Source organism: Mesocricetus auratus, unplaced genomic scaffold (assembly GCF_017639785.1).
Source record: "Mesocricetus auratus isolate SY011 unplaced genomic scaffold, BCM_Maur_2.0 Super-Scaffold_100003, whole genome shotgun sequence".
NCBI lineage: Eukaryota > Metazoa > Chordata > Mammalia > Rodentia > Cricetidae > Mesocricetus > Mesocricetus auratus.
The window spans coordinates 119201607-119222189 of NW_024429188.1; positions in this window are offsets into that span (position 1 = coordinate 119201607).

Sequence of the window (20583 nt, forward strand, 5' to 3'; positions counted from 1 at the left end):
TACTCCTGGAAAACCAATTACATCTGAGAGGAATAATCTATGGGAACCGTTTTTATCCAAACCACCACAGAGCCACAGGAAATGGAAAGCACCAGGAAAACAAAGCCCTCTGAATCTACTGAGGAAAGCTCATATGAATTCAGAGACTGAAGCAACAAGCACAAGGCCTACATGGGTCTGTACCAGGTCTTATGCATATATATTACAACTTTCAGTTTAGTTTTTATGGGACTTGTGAATTTGTGAACAAGTGGCTTTCTGATTCTTGTGCCTTCCCTTGGGCTCTTTTCCTTTGTTGCTTTGCCTTGTTTTATCTCATTATATTTTACTTTGTTATGTTTTGTTGTTATCTCATAGAAGCCTATTCTTTTCTAATGAGAGACAAAAAGGTAGTAGCAGACCAGGATGGGATAGAATAATCAGGATATATTGTATGGGAAATTAATATATTTTCAATTATAGGGAGGCAAAGCAAAATAAAATAAAAACCAACTTTCAGAAACATGATTTAGTGATGGGGAATGTCCTTCTGTGTATATGTTTCTTTTATTGGTTGAGGAATAAAACACTGTTTGGCCAATGAAGCAGGAAGATAGGTGGGGCTAGAAGATGAAGAGAATTCTGGGAAAGGTAGGCAGAGGGAGTCTGCCAAAAGAGTCGCCATGTAGACAACAAAGGAGCAGCAGGTCCGGGCATTCTCCATGAAGATAAGACCAGGTGGAAATACATAGATTTATGGATATGGATTAATAATTAAGACAGAGCTAGCCAATAAGAAGCCCTAGTCATAAACTAACAGTTTAATAATTGCTTTAAGTCTCTGTGTGTTTATTTGGGACTGAGAAGGGCAGCAGGACCTGGTGGGGCAAAGAAACCTTCAGCAACAGTTTAGTGTGGGAAAACAGTTAACAATCTATCTTAGTGGAATTAGAGAAAATTTCAAGGATTGATATAGAAGTACCCCCAAACTTCCCACAGGGACTGAGTTATGTTCTTAATTTAACCATTTACATACTTGCTTGGCTGCTTGCAATTCTGTCTCTGTAACATTCACTAGACACCTTTGGGGATTGCTGAAACTTTTGCAATTAGTGGGAGAGGGTCACGTGAAGATAGCATTCCCAGTGGGAAGGCTGATATCCAAGAACTGCCCTTGAGAGACAAATGGTCATGTTTATTGTAAGTATTTTATGACCTTACCCATAGGTACAAGTAAGTGAGCCTGAGCCTTTCTTTAGGCTAAAGTAGTTAATAACCTGGATATTTGAGCAAGTTTTGAATAAAAATGCATCCCTGTTTGAATGCATACATAAAGAAAAAATAAGAAAAGAGATAAATATATCTAAATACATTGCAAAAAGCACAAAGGATGAGATTCTGCAAAAGAGGACTATTTTCTCATTGCTGTGACAAATGCCTAACCAAAAAAAAAAACGAGTAAAGGGAGGAAAGTTTTATTTTATCTCCCAGATCAAGAATATAATTTATCACAGTGGATAATAGTTAGTGGCAGGAGCATGAGTGAGCTGGTCACATCTCAAGTGCAGTCAGGAAGCAGCAATAGATGGGATCCACTGATCAGTTCCCTTTTCCTTCTTATTCAGGATGGGACCTCCAGCCTAATGAAGGCTACCATCCATATTTAAGGTGCATCTTCCCATCTTAATCCACCCAATCTAGAAATTCCCTTATAGACATGCTCAGAGGTCTCTTTCTCAAGTTGACACTCTGCTTAATCATGACAAGAAGGTAAGCACATTTACCATATTTGTCTTAATTAGGATTTCTATTGCTTTGAAGAGACACTTGGCCACAGCAACACTTAATAAAGGAAAATGTCTAATTGGGGTGGCTTACAATTTCAAAGGTTTAGTCCATTGTCATAACGGTGGGACACGGCAGAATGCAGGCAGACATGGTGCGGGAGAAGGAGCTGAGGGTGCTACATCTCGATTCACAAGCAGCAGAAGGAGTCTGTGTCCCACTGGCAAGATTTGTGCTTATACGACCTCAAAGCCCACCTCTACAATGACACATTTTCTCCAGCAAGGCTACACCTACTCCAACAAGGCCACACTTCCTACCATGCCACTCCCTATGGACCAAGTATTCAAACACACGAGTCTATGGGGATCAAACCAATTCAAACCACCATACTAGTTCAAAGCAAAGTACTTAAATCTCATAGAGTGGGAACTCATCTGGATGACTAAGCAGACCTCTCATTCTTTTACTAAACAAACTTCTTTTGGTGTGAGTTGGGAGTAACTGTGTAGGATGCCACAAATCAGTAGAGATCATACTCTGGGTGACCTAAGCCTGCTCACTAGGGTGGGTAATTAACTAATATTATGTCATGATGCACTGAGACAGAGCGAAACTTGTTATGGTTAACTCCTGATGAGACAGCAGCCTAACTAGGAGGTCCTTGCTCTGAGTCCAGGCTACTCTCAGGCAAATTCAACTGTTTTGAGGACAGAATATCTCGGCACAATATTTAGCCTCAGTACTGCATCCAAAGGCAATACATACCCATAATTTACCAGATGAAATTTGGACTCAAGAAGTACATGTGGCTGTCACTTTAAAGATAGAGCACAAGGGAGTAGAGCTTCAGAGGCCCTGAACCCTGGATGAACCCACTGGGTCTACTGAAACTGAAGTACTCTGTGAGTGACAGGGGACCTAATCTCAAATGACACCAGCAACAATAAAAGGATTCCTGCTTTAACTATCATTGTATGTCATTTTTACATAAACAAGACTGTCTCTAAGATTACAGTCCCGGTGGTTGGTCAGAGGGTATGTATGCCCTAGGCACAATAGAAAAGGACAAATACAGATCCAGATGAATTTTAACACTTCTCCAGTATGCGGTGTGGGCACAGGGTCCTTGTTGCAAAATATGACTGTGCTGGCTACTTTTATGTCAACTTGGCACGGGTTAGAGTCATTTTTGAAAAGGAAACTTCAATTGAGGAAATGTACACTTCAGATTGGTCTGTGGGTAAGCCTGTGGTACAATTTGTTTATTGTTGATTGATGTGGGAGGGCCCAGCTCATTGTGGGCAATCCCACCTCTGGAGTGGTGGTCCTAGGTATTATGAAAATTCGAGCCAATAAAGACATGATTATCATGTTTGTAAGGAGCACTTCTTTGTGGCCTCAGCATCAACTCCTGTTTCCAGATTCTTATCCTGTGTGAGTTTCTGCCCTGACTTCCCAGAGTCATGGCCTGTGATTTAGAACTGCAAGCTGAAATAAACCCGTTCTTCTCAAAATTTTTTGGTCATGGTGTTTTTATCACAGCAATAGAAATCCTAATTAAGACAGTGACCATCCTGAACACTGGAGTGTGTCAAATAATTATTTTACCATACATGAAATTCTCCTCTGATACATCCAGGCAAATCTAAAACACAAGATTCCAAAGGATCAAATTATTGCCAGGTAGCCTTATAACAGTCTGTAACAAAGTTGAAGACTATGTTTAATAAACAAAAAAATCTCCAGTGCTCATGTGAAACCCACAAGTTCTAACCGTTCCTCTAAGACAAGAAAACGTAGAGGGACAGACATTGAAAAGAAGCTCAGATCAAATTAGTAGCTGTAGGGTTTGAATGAGAATGCCCCCCATTGGCTCATATGTTTGAATACTTCATCACAAGGTGGTGAAACTGTTTGGGACACATTAGGATGCATGGCCCTTTTGGAGGAGGAGTGACACTGGGACACACTTTCAGTATTCAAGAGACTCACACCATTCTGTGTCTCTTTCTCTGGCTCCTACTTATGGATCAAGATGTAAGCTCTCAAACTGTTCCTGCCACCATGTCTTTGCTCCACCATCATAGACTCTAACCCTCTGAAACCACAAGCCCAAATCAAACTCTTTTATAAGTTGTTTTGATCATGATGTCTTGTTACAGCAATAGAAAAGTAAGACAGAAGTTAGTATCAGGAAGTGACTCAGCCATTGCTGTGACAGTCCTGACCATGTCTTTTGGAGAAATGTGGAAGACCTTGGAACTTTGAACTAAGAAAGGTGATGAACACCATAAACAGATCATAATAGGCCATCTTATTAGGATCCTGTAAGAGGGCAGTACTCTCACCCTGAACTCTTGAGGAAGGGTCTAGGCCCTGCCCTATATGAAATGACAGACTATGGACACCCGCATGGAGGGCCTCACCCTCCCTGGGGGAATGAGGGGATAATGGGGGGGTTGGGGGAGGGCATGGGAGGAGGGGAGGGAAAGGGAGAGGGACCTGGAACTGACTTGTGAAGCAAACTTTTTTCTTATCCAAATTTAAACTGGAAAATAAAATAAAAAAGAGAGCAGTACTAAGAGCATTGTGGACTACCAAAGCCCAGCTCAAATGGTTACAGAGGGGAAAAATAGCAGCTGGGCTAAAGACCATTCTCAAAATATTTTGGCAATGAATGAGGCTTCTATCTGCCCTTGTCCTAGGAATCTGCTTGAAGCAAATTTGAAAAGGAATGGATAAATATTCTTCTCAGAGGAAATTTTAGGGTAGTGTGATATTGATTATGCCACATGATAATTAGTGATCAGTCTTATATGGGTCTATAATGAAACAGAGCAAGCAAGGCAAAAAGAAGAATTAAGTGTACCATTTGAAAAGACAAACAACACCAGGAAATTTACTGTTGGAGCCAAAGCTTGTGATGAAAGAGATGAGATTAAAGGAAGGCATTTCCCATAATAGAATAAAGGGAGGGGTGCCTTCAGGGGACAACTCCACACAACTAAGCTTCCAACTTGTAAATAGGAAAGGTCTCAGGAACTGTCTTAAAATGTGGCAACTGAGGAAAACTTAGATAAATGAACTCAAGGAGGCCAGGCACCATCCCAAGCAGGCAGTTGAACTTGCATGGATATTACCTTATAAGTGAATATTAGCTGTTAAGTAAATGATAATCAAGCTACAATCCATAGACCAGGAGAGGTTAGGAACAGAGAAAGGCTGTAAGAGGGAAGGATGGATCTCCCTAGGGAGGGAAATAGAATAAATAGATTCTGCAGGTGGATGGGGTGGGTGGGTATGGGAATAGGAGGGATCAGTTGAGGGGGAATGGAGGCAGAGAGTATAGTGAGAGACAGTTGGAATTGGGGGGTATTAGGAAGTGGTGTGGAAACCTAGTGCAGTGGAAACCTCCTGGAATCTATGCAGTGACCATAGTGAGAGCTCCCAATAATGGAGGATACAGAGTCTGAACTGGCCATCTTTTGTAGCCAGGCAAGTCCTGTGGAGATCCCTATACTGCTCAGACAGATGCTGGGACAGAATCTCATCATCCTCTGAAAACAGACAGTGGGGCCCCATTTCTGAGGAAAACTTCCACTCCGCTCAAAGAACATAGAGAGGTCTAGCTGGTGCAGGCTTGGTGCCTTCACCCCTAGGTTTGAGTCTCCTTGGTTCAGGAAGGTACTCGGCAGGCTACAAAAAGAGAAATCTGGACATCAACCCAGCCATAAAATCCTCCACGTACAATCTGTCCTGCCTGAAACATGCACTGGGGCAATGGTGGTGCAGAATTTGTCAGAGTGGCCAACCAATGTTTGTCTTAACTTGAGACTCATTTCTTGAGAGGGAGCCCATGCCCAACACTTACAGGATGGCCAGGAACTGGAGACTGTACATCTCAGAGACCTAGGGTCCAACCAAACACGACTGGCAAAAAAAGTCATTAGAATGATTTGTCATCAGAGAGGCTTCCTTTGGCAGCAGATTGGAGGGGATGCAGAGACTCACAGCCAGACATTATGAGTCTAAGTAGGAGGTCTCCACTGGGTCCCTCCCCATGGAGATCAGGGAACCCTATGAGACAGGAGAGGAAAGACTGTAGGAGTCAGAGGGGATGGAGGATACCTGGAGAACATGGTCTACTGAATCAACTAAAGCAGGGCTCATCTTGGCTTACAGAGACTGAAATGGCAAACACATGGCCTGCATGAGTCTGCATCAGGTCCTCTGAGTACATGTTATAGTTGTTAGCTTGGTGTTTCTGTGAGACTCCTAACAGTGGGGGTGGGCGTGTCTCTGACTCTTGAGGCACTTTTGTTGTGGAATAATCTTTTTTTACACTGTAAAGTCCTTTCACTCAGATTTGTTTAATAAAAACCTGAATGTCGGGGTCCAGCTTCAGTGTGATTGGGTCTCCGGCGGGGACCGCCCGCCCTTCCCCCATCCCGCTTGATCTTTGGGGCCGCTCCCGGCATCCAGAAGACCCACCCACACAGGAAAGACATCAGCCCCTCCAAGACCCCAACCCCATCGAGTCCAGCTTCAGGAAAGACATCAGCCCTTCCAAGACCCCAACCCCAGCGAGTACAGCTTCAGGGACCTGCCCACACAGCAAAGAAGTCAACAATTCGAAGACCCCAACCCCAGTGAGACCAGCTTCAGGAAAGACATCAGCCCTACCAGGACCCAAACTCCGTGTCAGCATCCCCAGCTTCAGCTGCAGGAAGGAAGGAGACCTGTGGAGACGGAAAGACCCCACCAGCAACCACTGAAAGAAGAGATGGGAAGAAGACAGAATAAGAGATCACTCAGCAATAGAAACACCAACATAACCCCACCAGAATCCAGGGATCCAACACCAGCAAGACCCGAAAAGCACTACATAGACGAAGAAGAGGAGACAGACCTTAAAAATTATTTCATGGAGATGATGGAGACCCTCAAAGAAGAAACGAGGAAATCCCTTAAAGAAATAGAAGAAAAAACAAACAAAAAATCCATGAAATGGGGGAAAAATTCAAGAAATAAACAAATCTCTTAAAGAATCTAAAGAGCACCAAGAAAGAACAACCAACAAAATGAAGGAAACAACTCAAACAGTTGAAGGATTGAAAGCTGAAATAGAAACGATAAAGAAAACACAGAATGAAGGGATGCTGGAAATAGAAAAGCTCGGTAAACGGTCTGGAACTACAGATGCAAGTATCACCAATAGAATACAAGAGATAGAAGAGAGAATCTCAGGTGTTGAAGACTCATTAGAGGATATAGAGTCGTCAACCAAAGAAAATCTCAAAACCAACAAATCCTTAACACAAAATATCCAGGAAATATGGGACACCGTGAAGAAGCCAAACCTGAGAATAATAGGTATAGAAGAAGGTGAAGAACTTCAACTTAAAGGTACAGAAAACATATTCAACAAAATCATAGAAGAAAACTTCCCTAACCTAAAGAAAGATATGCCTATGAAAGTACAAGAATCTTACAGAACACCAAATAGGCTTGACCAGAAAAAGAAGTCACCTCGCCATATAATAATCAAAACATCAAACCTACAGAGCAAAGAGAAAATATTAAGAGCAGCTAAAGAAAAAGGCCAAGTAACATACAAAGGCAGACCTATCCGAATTACACCTGGCTTCTCAATGGAAACGATGAAAGCCAGAAGATCCTTGACAGATGTCCTACAAACGCCAAGGGAACAAGGATGCCAGCCCAGACTACTATATCCAGCAAAGCTCTCAATTACCATAGATGGAGAAAACAAAATATTCCATGACAAAGCCAGATTTAAACAATACGTATCCATGAATCCAGCTCTACAGAAAATGTTAGAAGGAAAACCTAGAGCCAAGGAAGATAACTACATTCACAAAGACACAGGCAATATATAATCACACTTTACAAAACACCAAAAGAAAAAGGGAGGAGAAACTACACAAAATAACTTCACTAACAATAAATCAAGCACAAACAAGAATCGAAAATCAACGGTCATTAATATCCCTCAATGTCAACGGCCTCAACTTGCCTATAAAAAGACACAGACTAGCAGAATGGATACGAAGACAGAACCCTTCCTTCTGCTGCATACAAGAAACACATCTCAACATCAAAGACAGACGTTATCTCAGAGTAAAGGGTTGGGAAAGGATCTTCCAATCAAACGGTCCCAAGAAACAAGCAGGTGTAGCAATCCTAATATCTAACAAATTAGACTTCAAATTAAAATCAATCAAAAGAGATGAAGAAGGACACTTCATATTCATCAAAGGAAAAATACATCAAGACAAGTCTCAATTTTAAACATCTACGCCCCAAATACAAAGGCACCTACATTCGTGAAAGAAACATTACTAAAGCTCAAAATGCACATAAAATCTCACACACTAATAGTAGGAGACTTCAACACTCAGCTCTCACAGCTAGACAGGACCTCCAGACAGAAACTTAACAAATAAACAAAAGAACTAATAGAAGTTATGACCCAACTGGGTTTAACAGACATCTATAGAACATTCCACCCAAATACAAAGGGATATACCTTCTTCTCGGCACCACATGGAACCTTCTCTAAAATTGACCACATAATAGGAAACATAGCAAATCTCCACAGATACAAAAAAAAATTGGAATAACCCCCCCGCATCTTATCAGACCACCATGCATTAACATTAGAATTCAACAATAACACAAATCGCAGAAACCCTACAAGCTCATGGAGATTGAACAATGCACAATTGCACCATCCCTGGGTAAAGGAACAAATAAAAAAAGAAATTAAAGACTTCCTCGATTTCAATGAAAATGAAGACACAACATACACAAACTTATGGGACACTTTGAAAGCAGTGCTGAGAGGAAAGTTTATAGCACTAAGTGCCCACATGAAAAAACTGGAGAACAGTCATACTAGAGAATTAATAGCACAGCTGAATGTTCTAGAACAAAAAGAAGCAAACTCCCCCAGGAGGAGCAGACGCCAGGAAATAATCAAATTGAGGGCTGAAATCAATCAAGTAGAAACCAGAAAAACACTGAGAAGAATCAATGAAACAAAGAGGTGTTTCTTTGAGAAAATCAACAAAATAGATAAACCTCTGTCCAAACTAACCAAAAGACAGAGAGAGAACATGCTAATTAACTCGCTATTAACCTCGGGATGATGGTTCCTAGTATGATGGGCGAGTTACGGTGGGCCATCATGTCTACCTTCCCCCTACCGATGCCAGTGATGCATAATACCCAGGTGTTCCCTAGATTTTTCACAACTAATAGAGAGTTGGGGCTTGCCTTTTTGCCTTTGGATCCTCAGATACAGAGTTTTCAGGATGAGAGAACCTTGTCATTGGTAGGAAGCTTGTGCTTTACTGTGATTTCTTCATTAAAGGATAATTTTACTCATATGGATCCAGAAAGATCTAATGCTAATCCTTTTGATCAATGGTTGCTTTGCAGAATTAATGGAAGCTGTACTGATCTTTCTCCTATGGCAATGATCGCTGGAGGATATAGTGAGAAGGGACAGATTACTTTTGATTGGAAAGGGGCATTAGGCAACAGTCTGAGTAAGGGACAGAGCTCTGGATCATCTGATTGGTCCTCCTCCAATGTTAAGTATACCCCTTTTAAGAGAATTAATTATTCAGCTGCTCCGATTTGTGTTTGGCCGCCCTTTATTTGGGTTGTGAGTAATGATAACTTAGGTAAGAATCAGAAAGAAATAAATTGCTCTGCTTAGAATTGTTTTTATGCATTATGCTGGGATGCTATTAAGCACCCTTTTGCTTTGGTAATGCGCATGCCTCGATTTGTTCCAGTTCCTGTTGAGGCGCCAAGTAGTTTGAGTTTGTTTAGGGAAAAGCGAGATTTTGGGATCTCTGCTATTATTGTGGGCCTGATAGCCGCCGCAGCGGTTACCGCTTCAGTTACCGCCTCGGCCCTTGCACTTTCCGCCACTGTGCAGACAGCTCAAACCATTAATGAACTATTGGCCACTGTGATCATGGCCCTAGATAAACAGGCCACTGCCAATTCTCAGATACAAGGAGGCCTGATGTTGGTAAACCAACGGATTAATTTGGTTCAGGAACAATTGGATATATTGTGGCAGATGGCCCAATTGGGATGTGAACAAAAATTGCCTGGCCTTTGTGTCACTTCAGTACAATATGAGAATTTTACAAGAGCAGCTAACCTGTCAAAAGCTCTGTCTCAACATTTATTACAGAATTGGACTTTTGAGTTTGAGCAGACACTCCGTGAGCTGAGAGTGGCGATCCTGCAAGTGAATTCGACGCGTCTGGATCTTTCTCTGACGGAAGGCCTCTCCTCCTGGATTTCATCTGCATTTTCTTATTTTAAGGAATGGGTGGGGGTGGGATTATTTAGCCTAGTTCTCTGCTGTGGAGTAGTGTTGATGCTTTGGATGGTGTGTAAGCTCAGAGCCCAAACAAAAAGAGACAAAGTGGTGGTGGCACAAGCACTTGCTGCCTTAGAACACGGAGCCTCCCTTGACAGTTGGTTGACCATGTTAAAGCAATAGGTCGCTGGCCTCCCGGCTCTTGCACCCCACGAGGCTAGTCTCATTGTACGGGGTAGAGTGGGTAGGCTTCAGCAGCCCAGGGAGTTGCAAGGCTAAGCACTGCAGAGGACAGGTCTGCGGTATAACGACTTTCTCCTGGGAGATAAGTCATCTTGCATGAAGGTTCTATGTCATGATCTCCTTCCCCCAGAAAAACGACATTGGGACTGGTCAGGGATCCCTCTGGGGATAAGACCCTGGAGAGGAGCTTTGTACATGTTCCAAATTTGCACGTGAGGATTTGACCTCTATCTCCACTCCAAAGTTGTGGGTGTCCTATGGCTTCAAAAATAAATGAATAGGGGGAGATGTGAGGAGCTGCCCTCACTATTGCTATCGCCATTACAAGATGGTGCCGACATCCATTGTCGGTTGGAGTCTACTGTTTAAGCTCTGCCTCTCCCGTGGCGTCATCTGGGGTGATGAGCAAACCACCAATCCCGGTTCTATACGTCTCACTTGGAGCTCCTAGGCTTATATAAGGGGCTGGGTTTCTTGGCTCGGGGTCTCCCCTCAGAAGCTGATCATCTGTCTCTCAAGATGCATTAAAGCTTTACTGCAGAAGGATCCGAGTGTCCTGTGTCGTTCTTGCTGGCGAGACTATGGCGCGGGACAAATGCCTCTCAGTGATATCGACTAAATACAGCATTTATACAGTGTTGTGTAAGATGTGAAAAATTCTCTGTAGAAGTATAAAAGTCCTGTTCAATCTGGAGATGATGGTGACCAGAACAGATTCAAAGGGAGAATACAAAATACAAGAAAGAGCTTAATGGCAAAACTTTTCATTTTTAACCTACTACATCCCATTTTTTCCTCTATAGAATCATCTAGATGGACCCCAGTTATATCAAAAAGCCTCGAATTCCTTTTTGACAATGTTCTTTATTTGGGGGGTACACTGAAAAGAGGAACAAGAGGTAAAGCTTGGGAATATGAGGATGAACTTTCTATGGTGGCAAGGGGGAGAGGCATCTATTTTTGGTGGGTTGTGATATTTTTGGCATTTTATTAAAATGGAAAAAGTTATTTTTGTTAGCACTCATGGTGCTTCTCCCCGCCCCCCACCCAGGCAGACCCCCAAACTGTCAAGGAAAGGCAGGCCCCCTGGAGGCAAGGGCAGAGGCTAAAGCAGGGGCTGCTATGGCTACCAAAGGATGAGCTGGTGATATGAGCTGGGGGTGCCTGTCACATGACACTCTCCACCACGACAACCTTGCTGCTCTCAGACACTGGAGTCAGGGTGGTCAGGCCCCTGACATCTGCATCCTGAGCTCTGTATTCCAAGTGGTGGAGGCCTCAGATAGGCTGGGTCAGGTGCTGCCAGCGCTGTGGGAGAGGAGGGCATGGTGAATGTTGAACCTCCCATGAGTCACTTGTTCCACCCCATGGCAACAGTTTCTGCCTCTGTAGCTCAGGTCTGTTCTCTTAGGGCACCCTTACAGGCCATGCTCCACACAATGGGAAGCAGGGCTAAGGGGTTCCTGTGTGGAGCAGGAAAGTCAGAGGTGGGCCTTACTTCCCTGGCGCTACACGAAGCCATGATGGTTTAGCTTTCCTTCCATCAACCTGTAGTCTGAGCTGGCTGTGCTTCTGGATGATGGTTTGCCCCACACAGGGTAGAGTTGGGTAGGGACCTTACCTCTGCTATGGTGCCTTTTGCCCTGAGGAGACAGCCCAGGAGGTGGAGGGTCACACATAGCATGGAAGAAAGTGCAAAGGTCAAGCCCATGGCTTGGCCCCACCACAGATACAAGCAGGTGGTATAGACCAGCTTCTTGGAATACACAATTTTGAAGGTGAAGAAGCAATGCTTGAGAACAAGTATTTATCCCTAGTGTATGAACTGGCTTTTTTGAGGAGTCCATTTCCTATGGAGGAATACCTTGTTGAGCCTAGATGGGGGGTGGGGGTGTGTAGGTCCTGCCTCAAATGATGTGACAGACGTTTTTGATTCCCCATGGGATGCTTCACCCTCTCTGGGGAGCGGATGGGGGGAGTGGGATGAGGAGATGGTGGGGGAGGTTGGAGGGCAGAAGGTAGAAGGAATTGGGTTCAGTATGTAAAATGAGATTGTATTAAAAAATAAAAATATAATAAAAAGGAAGAAAAAGGATTAGAAAAGAAGCAATGTTTGGTAGAAAATTTAGATATTTAAGCACTTCTATTAGAAACTGAGTGTGGTAGTGCATTAGTGCATGCCTTTAATCCCAACACCTGGGAGGGAGAGGAAGCCAGATCTTGGTGAGTTCACAGTCTACATAGAGGTTTCCAGGACATTCAGGGCTATATATACAGACCCTGACTCAAAAAAGAAAACAAATGAGTTATATTAGAATAAGATATTCTGTGCCATTGTATGTTGAAAGTATGTCATGTGCTTTTTCTCATTATGAAGTAGTGTTCTAGGGTTTCTATTGCTGTGAAGAGACATCATGATCATAGCAACTCTAATAAAGGAAAACATTTAATTGGGACTTACTTACATTTTCAGAGGGTTAGTACATTATCATGGCAGGAGCAGGACATGGCAGCATGAAGGCAAGCAAGGTGCTGGAGAAGGAACTGAGATTCCTACATCTTGATCCACAAGCAGCAGGAAGTGAATGTCACACAAGACCTGGCTTGAGCATTTGAGAACTCAGTGCCTACTCCCTAGTGATACACTTCCTAAAACAAAGCTACACCCAGTCCCACAAGGCCACAGCTCCCAATAGTGTCACTCCCTATGGTCCTATGGGACCACCACATTCAACTCCATGGCCACCAGTAGGCTTCTAGTCATATTAATAATGCAAAATGCTTTTAGTTCCAATTTCAAAAGTTCCCATAGTCTGTAACAGTCTCAAACTTGCCTAAAAGTCCAAAGTTTGAGGTCTCTTCTGAGACTCATGCAATCTCTTAACTGTAACTCCCTATAAAATCAAAACAAAAAAGCAGATCATGTGCTTCCAACATATTATGACACAGAATATAAATTACCACTCCAAAATGGAGAAAATTAATTTTCTTTACTGCCTAAGCTTGAATGTCCTGGAACTTGATCTGTAGACCAGGCTGGCCTCCAACTCAGAGATGCGCCTGCCTCTGCCTCCAGAGTGCGGGGATTAAACATGTGTGCCACCATAACCAGTCCTAAGCTTTTCTTTGTCATAGGTTGGAATCTTAGCTGAGTGGAGTCTTTCCCTAATGTCCCAACTCCCTTTATTCCGTTTAACTTCAGGCTTTTTCTTTAAACTTTTAATATCCACAAGCACTGGACTTGACTCCATTGCATTTTCTAGTGCTCCTTTTCTCCTCAAACTGCACATTTTGTATTTTTTTCTTGCTCAACTTGCTTCCTTTCATTATAGATGTGTGTAGGTGTGGCCATTAATAACCAACCAATACAATTAATACTAGGCTGTCTGGAAATCTTCTCTGCCAAAGGTGTTAATACATAACTCTTTAGTTTAGCCTCAGGCAGATTTTTTAACAAGGGCAGAGAGCAGCCACATTCTTTGCCAAAATATCACAAAAACTATCTCTATGCTACATACTAATATTCTTCTTCTCTGAAACATCTTGAGTTGGACCCCTACAGTTCAAATCACTCTTAGCACTACTGTCTTCCAAGATCTACTAGTATGACCCATTGAGTTGCCTTACAGCATTCAACTGCTCTCCTAATCTAAAGACCCAAAGTCCACATTCCTCCAAACAAAAGCATGGTCAGGCCTATCACAACATACCCCAGTCCCTGGTACCAACTTCTGCCTTATTTATGGTTTCTATTCCTGTGAAGAGACATCCTAATAATGACAACTCTTATAAAGGAAAACATTTAATTAGTGCTAGCTTACAGCTTCAGTGATTTAATCCATTATCATCATGGTGGAAGCATGGCAGCATGCAGGCAGACATGGTACTAGAGAAGAATCCAAAAGTTCTACATCTGGATCAACAGGCAGCAGAAAGAGGAAATGAGCCACTAGACATGGCTTAACCTTCTGAAACCTCAAAATCCACCTTCAGTGACACATATCCTCCAACACACTTTTCAAATAATGCTGCTCCATATAAGCCTATGGGGGCCGTTTTCATTCAACCACAGTGGCTATAGTGAATAGTGCAGCAATAAACATGGATGTGCAAGTATCTTTGTGGTATGCTGACTTAGAGTTCTGTGAGCATATGTAAAAGTGATATAGCCCCTCCCCACCCAGCTCAGCCATACTAGAAGTCAGCTGGCAAGCCTCCTGCAGGCAGACTGCTCTAGTACCACCCCATCAAACCCTACAATCTACAAGTTTCACTCCACCCCCAAACCTACCCATCCCACCTTGACCTCAGTGGCTCCCCAAGACACAGACAGCAACCATACAGAGTGGACCAAAAGAACCTCCCTAACACAGAGACAGCAACTGCGACGATCAGTCCAAGGGAAGATTCCTGAGACACAGACATCCACCTCAAGGATTGGACCAAGAGCCTGTACCAATTGGAGGAAGTAATGGAAAGGAGCCAATGCAAGAATACATTCAACAGCCTAAAGAGCAATATAGCAACACCAAAATGTAGTGGTCCTATAAAAGGAAGGCCTGAATTTCCTAACCCAGAAGGAACAGAAGAAAATGACCTTAAATTTAACTTTATGAAGATAACAGAGACTCTTAAAAATGAAATGTAAAAATTCCCTTAAAGAAATGGAGTAAAAGACAAACAAAAATTCAGAAGAAATCAATAAATCTCTTTTTAAAAGCCAAAAGAAGAAAAAAAAAACATGTGAAACACTTCAAGACTTGAAAATTGAAATAGAAGCAATAAAGAAAACACAAACTGAGGAAATTCTGGAATTTGAAAATCTGGGAAACAAACAGGAAATACAGATGCAAGCATAACCAAAAGAATACAAAAGATGGAAGACAGAATCTCAGGAGTTGAAAATATGATAGAAGAAATAGATTCATTGATCAAAAAAGTGTTAAATCCAACAAATTCTTAACACAAAACATCCAGGAAATGTGGGACACCACAAAAAAGATAAAACCTAAGAATAATAGGGATAGAGGAAGGAGAAAAATACCAAATCAAAGTCACAGAAAATATATTCAACAAAATCATACAATAAACCTAAAGAAGTACATACATATGAAGATACAAGAAGCTGACAGAACACCAAATAGACTGAGTCAAAAAAAAGTCCTCTCACCATACAATAATCAAAATGCAAAACATACAGAATAAAGAAAGAATATTAACAGCTGCAAAGGAAAAAGAACAAATAACATATGAAGGCAAACCTATCAGAATTACAACTGACTTCTCAATGGAGACAATGAAAGTCAGAAGGTCCTGGACAGGCATTATGCAGACACTAAGAGGCCATGGATACCAGCCCAGACTGCTATACCTACCAACGCTTTCAATCACTTTAGGCAAAGAAAACAAGATATTCCATGGAAAAAACAGATTTAAAAAATACCTACCCATAAATTCAACCCTATGGAAAGGTGTAGAAGGAAAACTCCAACCCAAGGAAGCTAGCTGCATCCATGAAAACACAGGCAACATATAACCTCATACCAGCAAACCTCAAAGAAAGGAAACATATGAATGATACCACCAAAAAGTAACAGGAATTAACAATCACTGGCCATTAATATCTCTCAATATCAATGGATTCAATTCTACTATAAAAAGACACAAGCTAACAGAGTGGATACAAAACCAGGATCCATCCTTCTGCTGCATACAAGAAACACACCTCAACCTCAAAGACAGACATTACCTCAGAGTAAAGGGTTGGGAAAAGATTTTCCAATCAAATGTACCTAAGAAATAAGCTACCGTAGATATCCTAATATCTAACAAAATAGACTTCAAACTAAAATCAATAAAAAAGATAAAGAATGGCATTTCATATTCATCACAGAAAAAAATCAAGAAGAAATTGCAAATCTGAACATCTATGCCCCAAATCCAACAGCACCCACATTTGTAAAAGAAACATTACTAAAGCTTAAATTACAAACCAAACCCCACACACCAATAGACAGGACTGCCAGATAGAAACTTAACAGATAAATAATAGAACTAACAAATATCATGATTCAAATGGACTTAACAGGCATCTATAGAACATTCTACCCACAAACAAAAGAATATAATTTCTTCTCAGCATATCACGGAACCCTCTATAAAATTGACCCTATATTTGATAGTAAAGCAAAGCTCAACAGATAAAAAATGGAATAACCCGCTGTATCTTATCAGATCACCATGGCTTAAAGTTAGAAACCAACAGCACTAATTTAGAAAATCTACAAACTCATAGAAATTGAACAATCTTCAATTGAATCACTCCTGGGTAAAGAAAGCAGTGCTAAGAGGGAAGTATGTAGCACTAAGTGCCTACATAAAGAAAACAGTCTAGATACAAAGGGGAGGGCCTAGATCCTGCCCAATTGATGTGACAGTCTTTGATTATTCCCCCATGGGAGGCTCACTCTCTCTGAGGAGTGGATGGGGGTGGGATGGGGAGCTGATCTGGTGGGGGAAATGGGAGGCTGGGAGGGAGAGGGAACTGGGATTGGTATGTAAAATAACATTGTTTTTAATATAAATAAAACTTAATTAAATATAATAAATAAAGAAGATATAAGAAGATGGGAAGATCTCCCATGTTCTTGGATAGGTAGGATCAAGAAAGTCAAAATGGCAATCCTACCAAAAGCAATCTACAGATTCAATGCAATCCTTCTCAAAATCCCAGCACAATTCTTCACAGACCTTGAAAACACAATACACAACTTCATCTGGAAAAAAACCCACGGTAGCCAAAACAATCCTGTACAATAAAAGATGATCTGTGGGCATCACCATCCCTCTACTATAGAGCTGTAGTAGTGAAAACAGCTTGGCATTGGAGTAAAAAACAGACAGGTGGACCAATGGAATTGAATCGAAGGCCCCAATATCAACCCACACACCTATGAACACCTAATTTTTGACAAAGATTCTAAAAATATAAAATGGAAAAAAGAAAACATATTCAACAAATGGTGCTGTTATAACTGGCTGTCAACATGTAGAAGAATGCAAATAGATCCATATCTATGGCCATGCACAAAACTCAAGTCCAAATGGACCAAAGACCTCACTTTAAGTCCATCCACACTGAGCCTCTTAGAAGAGAAAGTGGGAAATACATTTGGATGCATAGGCACAAGAGAACACTTCATGAATAGATCATCAGTAGCATAGACTCTGAGAGCAACAATTAATAAATGAGACTGCCTGAAACTGAGAAGCTTCTGTAAATCAAAGAACATGGTCAAAAAGACAAAACGGCTCCCTACAGAATAGGAAAAGATCTTCACCAACCCCACATCTGGCACAGGGATGATCTCCAAAATATATAAAGAACTCTAGAAACTAGAAATCAAACTACCAAATAATCCAATTAAAGATGGGGAACAGATCTAAACAGAATTCTCAACAAAACAATCTCAAATGGCAGAAAGACACTTAAGGAAATGCTCAACATACTTATTCATTAGAGAAATGAAAATCAAAACCAGTCTGAGTGTCTACCTTACACCAATCAGAATGGCTAAGATCAAAAACACCAATGACAGCTTATGCTGGAGAGGATGTGGAGAAAGGGGAACACTCCTTCATTGCTGGTGGGATCGCAAACTTGTGCAGCCACTGTGAAAATCAGTATGGCGATTTCTCAGAAATTTAGGGATCAACCCTATCCCAAGACCCTGCAATACCACTGTTGGGTATATACCCAAAGGAGGCACATTCACACTACAAGGACATTTGCTCAATTATGCTCATATCAATATTATTTATTGATCTTGGAAACAGCCTAGATGTCCCTCAATCAAAGAATGGATAAAGAATATATGGTACATTTACACAATGGAGTACTACTCAGCAGAAAAAAAACAACAACAGAATCTTGAAATTTACAGACAAATGTATTTAACTAAAAGAAACCATCCTAAGTAAGGTAAATCAGTCACAGAAAGACAAACATAGTATTACTAACTCATATATGGATTCTAAACATAATGAAAATGATTACCAGCATAAAATCCATACCTCCAGACAAGTTAGTGATGGGGAAGTCCTGTGTATATGTCAATAAAGCACTGTTGGCCAATAGGGAAGCAAGATATGTGGGACTAGAAGTCGAGAAGGATTCTGGGAAAGAGAAACACAGGGAACCATGATGTAGCTGCCATAGGAGTAAGGGGTCCGGATCCCTTTCCCTGGTAAGAGAAATACTTAGATTAACAATTATGGAGTAAATACTTAAGTCAGAGCTACCCAGTAAGAAACAAACAAATGGCCAACAGCTTCATAATTAATATAGCCTCCTGTGTGTTTATTTGGGAATTGATGCAGCTCTGGAACCAGGCTGGTGGGAAGGCTGCACGTTACAAGTTAGGAAACAAGGAGGATCATAAGAGAGACATACACAGTCCCCCAGTGAAGCAGAGACAAGAGTCCTTGAACAAATGCGGAGTATGGGGAGAGGGGGAGGGAGGTAGGATAAAGAGGAGGGAGAGGAGAACATGAGGGATCAGAAAGATTGAGTGGGGAGAGGAATAGAGGAGAGCGAGAAAAGAGACACATCCATAGAGGGAGCCACTATAGGTTTAAAGAGAAATCTGACACTAGGGAATTAAACAGAGATCCAAAAGGATGACCCCCAACTAGGACCCTAAGCAATAGTAGAGAGGCTTCCCTAAAATCCCCTTTCCCTATAATGAGATTGATGACTACCTTAAATGCCATCCTAGAGCCTTCATCCAGTAGTTGATGGAAGCAGAAGCAGAGATCAACAGCCAAGCACTGAGCCAAAGTCCTGGAATCCAGTTTCAGAGAGGGTGGAGTGAGGAACAAAGGAGTCAAGACCACACTGGGAAAATCCACAGAAACAGCTGACCTAAGCAAGTAGGAACTCATGGAACCCAGTATGACAGCTTGGGAACCAATATAGGACCAAACCACGCCCCCTGAACGTGGATGTCAGTTAGGAGCACTGAGCAATCTATGGGGCCTCTGGCAGTGGAACCAGGATGTATTGCTAGTGCAGGAACAGATTTCGGGAGCCCATTTCCCATGGAGGGATACTCTCTTAGCCTAGATACACAGGGACGGCCAAGGACCTGCCCCAAACTACTTGACAGATTTTAATGATCCCTCATGGAAGGTCTCACCCTCCCAGGGAAGTGGATGGGAGATGAGATGGGGGATCATTGGGGGGGATGAGAGGATGGGAGAGACAGGGAACTCAGATTGGTATGTAAAATAAGATTGCTTCTAATTTTAATAAAATTTATATATAAAAAATGTTTCTTCGGGTTTTTCATGAGAAAGAGACACAACTATTCCTGGCAATACTAATTACGTCAGAGAGAAAGATGGGCATCAAAGAAACTTGTGATGGGGGATGTTTTGCTGTATATATGTTACTCTTATGTATTGATGAATAAAACACTGATTGGCCAATAGTCAGTCAGAGCATAGGCAGGGCTACCAGACCAGGAGAATGCAGGGGAGAAGGGCAGGGAAATGCCATGTAGAGATAAGGAGGATAGGATGTGCCAGTCATTCTCTGGTATGATAAGGCCATGTAGAAATACATAGATTTATGGGAATGGGTTAATAATTAAGACAGAGGTAGTCAGTAAGAAGCCCTAGCTATTGGCCAACAGATTTATAACTAATAAAGTGTCCATGTGTTTATTTGGGGCAAAAAAGCTGTGGGACCAGACAGGACAAGAAACTCCAGCAACAAACTTGTTGTGGAGTTTGCCTTCCATGTGACAAAACTGGCCTATCGAACAAAGAACTGGCCTTTAAGCATACTGACAGTAAGCATACTGTCCAAACTGGACAAGCAGGTTACAAAGGAAAATGACTGATAAACTTACCAAGAGACAGGATGGTCCTTCAGGGTTCCTGCTTTACAGAAGAAAGCAACTGACAAACCTTGACAGTACAAGACAGAACAGATCTTCACATTTCCAACTTCATTAAAAAGTCTGCCAGACACTTTGTCCCATGGGAAGAAGATGGATGCCCAATGTTACAGATGAACTTTGGTTGAATGTCCAGGAAGCGAGATGTCTCTGTCAATCCTAGAGTTTATATATTATCCTTCTAGGGTCTTTGATGGAGTTGAAGACAGATAGTTATGGTTACAGTTTACCATAGTTATGATA